Source organism: Phoca vitulina, unplaced genomic scaffold (genome assembly GCF_004348235.1).
Source record: "Phoca vitulina isolate PV1807 unplaced genomic scaffold, GSC_HSeal_1.0 scaffold7, whole genome shotgun sequence".
NCBI lineage: Eukaryota > Metazoa > Chordata > Mammalia > Carnivora > Phocidae > Phoca > Phoca vitulina.
Genome location: NW_022589710.1, coordinates 14,362,377 through 14,373,745, shown reverse-complemented (window position 1 = coordinate 14,373,745; position 11,369 = coordinate 14,362,377). Strand labels below are relative to the sequence as shown.

Below are 11,369 nucleotides of genomic sequence, written 5' to 3'. Positions count from 1 at the left end.
TATTCATTTGATGAGTTTCTATATGCAATATGATTGACACTGCAGCGTCAGTTAACACCTCTATCACATCACCTAATTATCATTTCATTTTGTGGCAAGAACATTTAAGATCTAGTCTCTTAGCAACTTTGAAGTATATAATACAGTATTGTTGACTGTAATCACAATGCTGTGCATTAAATCTCCAGAACTTACTCATTTTCTTTTTTTGTAGATTTATTTATTTTAGAGAGAGAGATGGGGGGCAGAGGGAGAGGGAGAGAGTCCTAATCAGATTCCCCGCTGAGCACAGAGCCTAACATGGGGCTCAGTCTCATGACCCTGAGATCACAACCTGAGCCGAAACCAAGAGTTGGTCACTTAATCGACTGTGTCACTCAGGTGCCCCAAGAACTTACTCATTTTCTAACTGTAAGTCTGTACCCTTTGACCAACATCTCCCTATTACTCCCCACTCCCTAGCCCCTGGTAACCATCATTCTATTCTCTGTTTCTAGGAGTTTGGCTTTTTTAGAGTCCACAGATATATGAGATCATACAATATTACCTTTTTCTGTCTGAATTGTTTCATTTAGCATATTGCCTTCAAGGTCCGTCCATGTTGTCACATTTAGACATTGCAGATTTATTAATTTCATGGTCAGAAACAGATGATGAATATTACACATTTTAAAAAGAGGACATTTAGAAAGTTGAGTCAAAATGAAAACCAATTGCAAGAAGAACTGGGAAATGCGCAGAGAACACTAAATATATCCCGTGAATTAGTAGCCTTAAGTAGACCAATTTCAAAAGGAAATAATAATTGTTGAGTTATTTTTCTGTGCTATGGGTATCATGTACGCGTAATTCATTTAGTTCTTGATATCAACCTGTGAGAAGGTTCTGTTCTTAACATAATTTTACAGATAAGGAAACTGAGGTACAGAAAGTTTCGTGCATCCAAGGTTGTAGAGCTAGTCAGCAGTAGAACTGGGCTATGAAGCAGTTTATATCAGTCTAACCACTCTGCAGACTACTTTCTCAAGGATGAACTCTGCATGATTCATGGAAGAGAAAAAGCAGATGAATTGCTTAAGGTAAGCATAATTCTTGATATTGAGAGAAGAAATACATTTCTCCTGAATGGCCTCGTGAAGATGACACTGCTCAGTTTCATGATGAACATCCTCAAAACTATCCTTACAGCAGATACACTGTCAAGTTTCAAAGGACTGTTTATTATAGCATCCCTCAATGTGAGCCTATGGCCTTGCGTTACAGCACAGTTCACTAAGAACCTTTTTGTCTTAGAAGAGCCCATAAGTGGAGAGTGGACTAGACTGGTTGATGGAGGGACCCTGACACACTGAAAAATCATTGAAATCATTCTCTTTTGTACTGAAAAATCTTCAAAATAACTTAGAGGAAACAGAGATTGGAGGCTTTTGCCATAAATTTGAAAATTAAACAGGAATTAAAGGGGTAAGATATCTCATAAGACACAGGAATAAGATCACAATTAGTTCCTACTGTTCTTTAACAATTTTGTTCTGAAAAAGATTCAAAATGTAAGATGTTGGGCGCCTGGGTGGCTCAGTTGTTAAGCGTCTGCCTTCGGCTCAGGTCATGATCCCAGGGTCCTGGAATCGAGCCCTGTATCAGGCTCCCTGCTTGGCGGGAAGCCTGCTTCTTCCCCTCCCACTCCCCCTGCTTGTGTTCCCTCTCTTGTTCTCTCTCTCTCTCTGTCAAATAAATAACATAAATAAAATCTTAAAAAAAAAAAGAACAGGGGTAAGCAAACTATAGTCCATGGACCAAAAACAGCCGATAGCCCATTTTGTATGGCCCACAAGCTTAGAATGATTTTTATATTTCTAAAGGATTATAAACAAACAAAACCCCACAGAATAGTGTGTTACAGGCATTGTATATGGCTCACAAAGCCTAAAATATTTACTGTCTGGTTCTTTACAGAAAGTTTACCAATCCTTGGCCTAGAATCATGACCAGACTTATGTTCAGATAAATATTCTGGACCCAGTTTCTGCAGCTCGAAAAATGCGAACTAGAAATTATTATTATTTTTTTTTAAAGATTTTTTTTTTACTTATTTATTGAGAGAGAGAGAGCGAGCATGAGAGGGAGGAGGGTCAGAGAAACAGACCCCCTGCTGAGCAGGGAGCCTGATGCGGGACTCGATCCTGGGACTCCAGGATCATGACCTGAGCCGAAGGCAGTTGCTCAACCAACTGAGCCACCCAGGCACCCCGAGAACTAGAAATTATTTTTATTCTATTCCTCAGAAGGATGGGATTCGTCGGCACCTCAGTTGAACAGGAAATATTTCCTAATTGGGCAATCAAAGTGAGAGGGTCAGCCCAGATGAGGCCTTTTGAATTGGTTTTCAATTCAAATTGAAAGAATTAATTTTCTAGTCACTTACAGCTTTTTGTTCTCTCTGCCCTGGAAAATGATGCCACGGACACTCAGTCAACAATGCGAGAGAGATGACTTGGAAGGGTTGGTTAGGGCTAGTGCCCAAACCAAGTTAGGGTCCTAGGAGATTGGTAATAATGAGTGACAGGAATGCCAATAAATGATGGAAGTTTAGATGATTCTAGGGTAGAGAGAATAGTTGATAGTCTAGTTAGGTGACCACGAGAAAAGAGGGAGCCATGTGTTGAGAAACTTTTGATTGTACTGTGGCTGATAACTTCAGAAACCAGATACTTCTTAGTGCTTTGGGGTGGACTGTTTTGGTGAAATTTTACTTTGTTGCTTTGAGTCAGAAGTTACTGGAAAATTATAGGCCATTCACATTCAAAAGGCTTTACTTTGTTGGCCCTAAAGGTCAGAACTATACCAGTCTTTAGAATGTCCAGTCTTGCTATCCTAGAAGCAATGAGTAAATATTTAAAGGATAATTGGGACTGTCTAATAAAGAAAAAGAGTAACAATCCAAATGATGGGCTACGATAATGTATGACTGCTGGTATAATTGTAGACTGGGCCATGAAATCAAGGATGAGTTCATCTACAAATTCAAGGCATTCTCAACAAAGGCATAATTTCAGATCTTGTGTGTTTAAAATATATCTCTTTAAAAAATTTCAATTATAATTCCTATTTCTCTTTAGGCTATTAAAGCAACCAGGAACTTGAGACCATGACTACAACTTAGCTGAACAAGAACCTCAGTCCTGTAAAAATGTTATTTTCTTCATGGTAGAATGACACTGTTACAGCTTTGAGTTTCATACCAGTTTCACTAAACTTCCACTTGTTTAAGCAGAAAGGATCCTGCTGAAATCCCCGTTGCCTGACAACCCCATAAGTACATGCTGAGTGTTGACTGTTACTTTAGAGAGAACTCCTTACTTGATCATTTGGTTCAGTGACCTGTGTTATAATTTTTTTCTCTTCTCATGCCTTATTACCCATTTAAAACCCTTTCATTAGAACAGAGAACTGTGTACATTTTGTTCTTGGGTTTTTACTCAGCAAGACTCACTGTTGCCTCCCAGAAAAAATTTCACATAAAGGAAAATGAAAACGAGCATGGTAAGGTTTATTTATAAACTGATTTTTTTTTTTTACCAGCTGGTTTTAAGGGCATTCACACAAAACTTACACATTTATACATTAGCTGTGTGAAAGCAAAGGTGCTAGAAAAGAAGCTAGCATAAACTATCAACATAGGGGAAAATGTACTGATATTAAAGGTCATCTGGCTACCTGAGGAGTTGTATAGAAAAGGTCAGCTCCTCTAAGAAGCAGAATGTAGGGCGTACTTGCAGTTGTCTAGATGTTTCACCTTTATATCCTCTACAAGGATGGCCGGTAGTAGACAAGATTAAAGTAAAAGACAAAATATATCTTGAATGTTTTGCCAGAAGAACAAACTTATCCCTGCTTATTGAACAAAATAGGACTGGAAAGAGCTTTTATAACTGGGCTATGGTCAACCATGGTGGGAGAGGAAGATTTGGTGCTCCCAGTCGATGCTGTCATGCATTGTCAGTTGTTTTCTTACAACGAAAGAAAATGGCAGGTTATGAGTTCTAAAGCAAAATCACAGGAGATTAAGGGTTTATCATAAGCAGAAATGTCTGGCCAGGGGTTTTGGTTCTTAAAAAAAATGAGACTATGATTTAAAAATATTGTATCTTGTGTTGGCTCAGATAAATCTTTCATTAATTTTTCCTTTTTTTATGTAAGCAGTTTTCAATTTTCCATGATATTGGGGTCAAAGAAAACATGGGAAACAAATCCGAAGACGAGAATGTTTTAGTCCTTAATAGGCCCCATTATTCCTGTATCGTCCAGCATTAAGCTATGACCCTCACCTGGTGACAGCTGTGTTTCATTTTTTTTTTTTTACTTCTTTGTTCATTCCCTGTTAAAGATTCTGGTGGATAATAAAATAACCAGAAGAATAGGGACAGACGGGCTGGATGATTATCAACTAACTGGGTAAAGAGCCCTTGCAATTGAGAATTTACTCTGCGGTGAAATACTGAATTTTAAATACTGACTCTCCATTTTTAAGTCACAATGTAGTTTTAGAGCCTAACTCAGTCTTTGTTTTCTCTAGCAAGTTTGTACTTGGACAACATAAACTCTTAGTCCTACCCAAGGAGAGGCTATCATTTCAAATCCTACAATACATTTCATGAAAGTACAGATTAATTTTAGAAAAGGGAAACAACTAGTGCCATTTTTCTCCTCCTTCAGTGGAGAAATATTTATTGAGGTACCTTCTATTTATAATGCATGGTCTACAAAAGAGTAAATAATGTTTCAGTGTCTACCAACATGCAGAAGAGTATTTGCCAGACCCTGCATGGGTTTTGTAAGTGTTTTCATGCATTTAACAATAAAAAAAGGAAAGACTGCCCCACCCCAAATTGCTAGAATTGACACACAAATTCAGTAAATTCATAGGATACAAAATCAACGTACAGACATTTGTTGCATAAACATTGGGGGTATGTGCCCCTTCAAATCAGCATGTTTGTATCCTTTGGATATATACCTAGTAGTTCAATTGCTGGATCTTAGGGTAGTTCTATTTTTAACTTTTTGAGGAACCTCCATACTGTTTTCCAGAGGGGCTGCACCAGTTTGCATTCCCACCAACATTGCAAGAGGGTTCCCCTTTCTCTGCATTCTTGCCAACATCTCTCATTTCCCAATTTGTTAATTTTAGCCATTCTGACAGGTGAGAGGTGGTATCTCATTTTGATTGTGATTTGTATTTCCCTAATGATGAGTGATGTTGAGCATCTTTTCATGTGTCTCTTGGCCATTTCTATGTCTTCTCTGGAAAAGTATCTATTCATGCGAAGAAGAAATACTGTTAAAGAGTCTATTCTACCCAAAGCAATCTATACATTTAATGCAATCCCTGTCAAAATACCAACAGCATGTTTCACAGAGCTAGAACAAACAATCCTAAAATTTGTATAGAACTGCAAAAGACTCCGATCTTTAAAATCTTTTTAAAGATTTTATTTATTTGAGAGAGAGAGAGAGCAAGCAGAGGGAGAGGCAGAAGGAGAGGGAGATGCAGACTCCCTGCTGAGCAGGGAGTCAGACTCAGGGCTCAATCCCAGGACCCTGTGATCACGACCTGAGCCGAAGACAGATGCTTAACTGACTGAGCCATCCAGGTCCCCCTAGCCAAAGCAATCTTGAAAAAGAAAAGCAAAGTTGGAGGCATCACAATTCCCCACTTTAAGTTATATTACAAAGCTGTAGTGATCAAGACAGTATGGAACTAGCACAGAAACAGACACATAGATCAATGGAACAGAATAGAAAGCCCAGAAGCGGACCCACAACTGTCTGGTAAACAAATCTTCGACAAAGCAGGAAAGAATATCTAATGAAAAAAAGACAGTCTCTTCAACAAATGGTGTTGGGAAAACTGGACAGCAACATGCAGAAGAATGAAACTGGCCCACTTTCTTACACCATACACAAAAATAAATTCAAAATGGAGTAAAGACCTAAATGTGAGACAGGAAATATCAAAATCCTAGATGAGAACACAGCTATAGCAACTTCTTACTAGATACGCCACCTGAGGCAAGGGAAACAAAAGCAAAAATAAAATATTGGGACTTTGTCAAGATAAAAGCTTCTGCACAGCAAAAGAAACAATCAACAAAACCAAAAGGCAACCTATAAAATGAGAGAAGATATTTGCAAATGACATATCTGATAAAGGGTTAGTATCCAAAATATATAAAGAACTTACCAAATTCAACACCCAAAAAGCAATCCAGTTAAAACTGGCAGAATATGTAATAGATATTTTTCCAAAGAAGACATACAGATGGCCAAGAGACACATGAAACGATGCTCAACATCACTCATCATCAAGGAAATGCAAATCAAAACCACAATGAGATATCATCTCACACCAGTCAGAATGACTAAAATTAACTGTTGGTGGGAATGCAAACTGGTGCAGCCACTCTGGAAAACAGTATGGAGGTTCCTCAGAAAGTTAAAAATAGAACTACCCTACAATCTAGCAATTGCACCACTAGGTATTCACCCAAAGAATGAAAAAATACTAATTCAAAGGGATACATGCACCCTGATGTTTATAACAACATTATCAACAATAGCCAAATTATGGAAAGAATGAATATTGAATGAATATTACTCAGACATCAAAAAGAATGAAACCCTGCCATTTGCAATAATGTGGTTGGAGCTAGGGTGTATTATGCTAAGTGAAATTAAGTTGGGTTAGAGAAAAACAAATACCATGTGATTTCACTCATATGTAGAATTTAAGAAACAAAACAAATGAGCAAAGGGGAAAAAAGAGAGAGAGAGGCAAACGAAAAGATAGTCTCTTCACTATAGAGAACAAACTGATGGTTACCAGAGTGCATGGGGAGGGGGGATGGGTTAAATAGGGATGGGGATTAAGGAGTGCACTTGTGTGATGAGCACTGAGTATTGTATGTAAGTGTTGAATCACTAAATAGTACACCTAAAACTAATATTGCACTGTATGCTAACTAACTGGAATTTAGATGAAAACCTAAAAAATAAAGGTTAAATAAGCACAGTAAAAAAAAAAAAAAGTTACTGCTATGGCCAAAGGAAATAATAAAAAAGAAACAGTGATTATTATGTCTAAATCTTCATGGAATTTAAACATATAGCTTAACTACAAAATGATTAAAATGAAGTATCCTGGGAGCACTAGTTAAGAAATATTAATTGGTAATAAGGATTATTATTTATTATTAGTATTACCTTTAGAGTAGTTAGTTCTAGACTCTTCAGCAGACATTTAAGGTCCAAAAATATATCATCCTTATCTTTCAGACAATGAGCAAATGTCTGCTGCTATCTCCAGATGAGTTTTATCAACTTCAGTTGAGATTCTGCTGGAAGTGACTTCTAGGGTTCTTGATACTTAGCATACAGAATAGCACACCAATGGAATGGTTGTGTGTTCTTGATCTAGCTGATTTGAAACTGATTGTTGGATGAAAAGCTGTTCTGGATGAACTCCTATGTTTGTAGCTGCTCCTACCTATTTTGGCACAGTTGTAATCATGAATTCTGGGTCCTTTTGAGCTGATGTCTCTAACAATTGACTGTACTAAACTGGATATAAGTGTACTAAACTGGACTTCTACTTTCTGGTGAAATGGTTAATGCCAATTAGATAGTCCATAAAGAATGTGTTGTTATGCTGCAAAACAATTATCCTTGCCCTAACATCAGAAATATTTTCTCCACTAACTGTGGCTGTCAAAATTTTGTAATAAAGATAAAAAGTAGAGGTGAATGAATATAACTTCTCAAATCTTTAAGCCTGAGTGACATCTACTGAGCCTATTCCACCATTTCAAGAAGTTGAGGAGGGGAATTCAACTGCTACAAACTGATAGTAATACTCCTTCAACATTTATAATCCTTGCTACTCAAGGACCAAGGACATTTCAATTGGCATTATTTTAGTTTGTAACTTAAAGAAGAAGTAATTTAGGATTTTTCCCCCTGGACTTTTAATTTTTCTTTCAAAAACCACATACAAAATAGAAAGAATAGTATAATGAACCCCCCATATACATCTCATCCAATTAAAACAATATTAAACCCACAGGTGAGTTTGTTTCACCCATACTGGGTTATTCTGAAGCAAATTCCAGACATAAGTTAATTTCATTTTTAAAGTATTGCAGTATGTATATCTAAAAACCCTTCCTATTATATATTGAAAGGGAGTGACAGGTTATTAGTTCTTAAAAAAAACAAAAAACAAGGAAGTGTTTAACATTAACATGTTTTTATTTCTCTTGGGTAAATATACATTAGTGGGATTCCTGAGTTTAATGGTTAGTGTATGTGTAACTGTATAAGAACCTGCAAAACCTTCTCCAAGTGGAAGTACCATTTTGCATCTTCACCAGCAATGTTGGAGTTCCATTTTTTTCATATAGGTCAGTTTGTTATTAGTGTACAGAAAAGTGCAACATACTTTTCTATATTGATTTTATACCCTAAACTTTATTAAATTTATTAGTTCTAAGTTTTTTTGGCTGTTTTTAGGGTTTTCTATGTATGATATCATGTCATCTTCAAATAGTGACAGTTTTACTTCTTCCTTTTCAATCTGGATGCCTTTTATTTCTTTTTCTTGCTTAACTGCTCTGGCTAGGACTTCCAATACTATGTTGAATAAAAGTGGGGGAGAGTGGGCATTTTCGTCTTGTTCCTGATCTTAGAGGAAAAGCTTTTTACCATTTTTTAAAAATTTAACAACTGATAATTTATTAAAAAGGTTGATTTAAGCATCTGCAATGGTGACTTCAACCTTGACTCCTGGCTCAATACTGATGGAAGTAATCTGCTTAACAATCTTAGAAGGACTGTAGAAATCAATGAGTTGCTTGTGGACCCTCATCTGAGAACAATCCCAAGTCTTAGAACCTTCAGCACAGGGAGTTTTTCTTGTAGTGATTCTCAGAGTCTTGGTAGGCATCCAAACTGCTCCTTTCACTTTGAGATTCTTTTCCTTTGCGCCTCTGATCAGGTCAGCACATACCTTTTCCAAAGATTTTACGTTGTGGCTGGTGAGAATAATCCTAATTCAGTGAATCACCACCTCTGGTTCCATGGGTGTCTTCACAGTGTCTTTAAAAGCCATGGCTGCAGCGCGGCTTCCTGACTGACTTGGTCCTCAGCGAGAACGAACAGTAATGAGTCAGAAACAGGAGCAGGGCACCCAAGGCTCTGCTGTAGCAGTGACTGCATCTTCCTCAAAGAGCGCATTTTACCATTGAGTACCTTAGCTCTAGGCTATTCTATTTTTCTTTACCGTTGTCTTATAGTTATGCATCTTAGTTTATTTTTCTTGTGGGGGTTGATCTAGGGCATACAATGTATATCTTTATCTTCACACAATCAACCTTCAAATGTTGTTATGCCCCTCAATATAAAGAGCCTCACAGCAGTATATTTCTATTTACTCCCTCCTCTCTTTTGTGCTATTATTGTCTTACTTTTAACTTGTAAATATGCTGTAAACTCCACAATACATTGTTATTATTTTTACTTTTGTTATTATTTGTACTTTTAAGAGTCAGTTATCTTTTTTTTTTTTTTAAAGATTTTATTTATTTATTTGACAGAGAGAGAGATAGCGAGAGCAGGAACACAAGCAGGGGGAATGGGAGAGGGAGAAGCAGGCTTCCCGCTGAACAGGGAGCCCGATGTGGGACTCGATCCCAGGACCCTGGGATCATGACCTGAGCCGAAGGCAGACGCTTAACGACTGAGCCACCCAGGCGCCCAAGAGTCAGTTATCTTTTAAGGTGACTAAAAATGAGAAATATATTTTGAAAATATTTGCCCATATACTTACCATTTCCGATTCTCTTTATTTCTTTTTGTAGGCTTAAATTTCTAAATAGCATTCTTCTCCTTTAGCCTCAGGAATTTTGTTGACATTATTTGTAGTGCATGTCTACTGGCAATGAAGCCCTTCAACTTTTGTTTATTGGAAGTGTTTATTTTGCCTTTATTTTTAAAAGATATTTTTCCTGTTTTTTTGTTTTGTTTTGTGTTTTGTTTTGTTTTGTTTTTTGCTTTCAGCACTTAAAAATATTATTTTATTATTTTCTAGCTGGTAAAGTTTCCTTTTTTTTAAAGATTTATTTATTTGAGAGAGAGAAGGAAAGAGTGGGGGGAGGGGCAGAGGGATTTAATTGGAGTTATTTTAGAGAGAGGGAGAGAGAGAATCTGAAGCAGACTCCACACTGAACGTGGCGCCAATATGGGGCCTGAACCCACGTCCCTGAAATCATGATTCCCAGCCAAAATCAAGGGTTGGATGCTCAACTGACTGAGCCACCCAGGCACCCCTGGCTTGTAGAGTTTCTTATGGGACATTTTCAGTCAATCTTAACTATATTCCGCGGGATATAATGTACATTTTTATATGGATGTATTTAATATTTTCTCTTCATTACTAATTTTCAACAATTTGAGTGTGATCTTCCTTGGTGTGGTTTTATTTATGATTCTTTTTCCTAGGATATGTTGAACTGCTTAGATCTGTGTGTATACGTCAAAAATTGTGAACGGTCAGAGATTTTACTCAACTTGCAAACTAATAAGTTTCAAGGAGTACTTTATTATTCATAGTACAAGTAGCTAGCATATGTACATTTTCCTCAGTTACAAAGTGATGTGAAGAAGTCCAGATGACATCTGAATATTCAAGTGAGCAGTGTTACAGACAAGGATCCTAAACTTAGGGAATCTGAATCTTTTATAATGTTCAGTAAGCATACCTTTCCTTTGTTCTAGAGAGTGATACTATATCTTCCAAGACAGTAAACAAAGCTACCTTTTTTCTCGAGGGAGACACTACACCTTATTTTTTTCATTTTTTATTATGTTATGTTAGTCACCATACAATACATCATTAGATTTTGATGTAGTGTTTCATGACTCATTGTTTGCGTAGAACACCCAGTACTCCATGCAATACGTGCCCTCCTTAATACCCATCACCTTCTAAGGTTGTTTGCTATACAAACATCTTTCAAAATATAGTTCAGGACAAAGATAGTGCCTCTGGATGTAAGATGTGCAGGAATATGAGAGACCCATGGATCATTATTTCCCTATGATATATAGTTTTAATAAATTTTGGAAATTTTCCACCCATTGTTTTTTAAAATACATTTTTTAATGACTCCCTATTCCTTTTAGAACTCCAATTAAATATATTTTAGAATGCCTGATATTTCCCCACAGGTCATTTTGGCTGTGTTATTTTATTTTCAGTCTATTTTTACTCTGTGATTTATTTTGGGTAATTCCTATTTCTATCTTTTCAAGTT

The 11,369-nt window shown here is 36.8% G+C and overlaps 1 pseudogene; it reads right to left on the bottom strand.

Moving 5' to 3' along the window:
• Positions 1-8,806: 8,806 nt before the first annotated feature.
• On the bottom strand, positions 8,807-9,166 carry LOC116632915 (annotated as a pseudogene).
• Between the last annotated feature and the right edge of the window lie 2,203 nt (positions 9,167-11,369).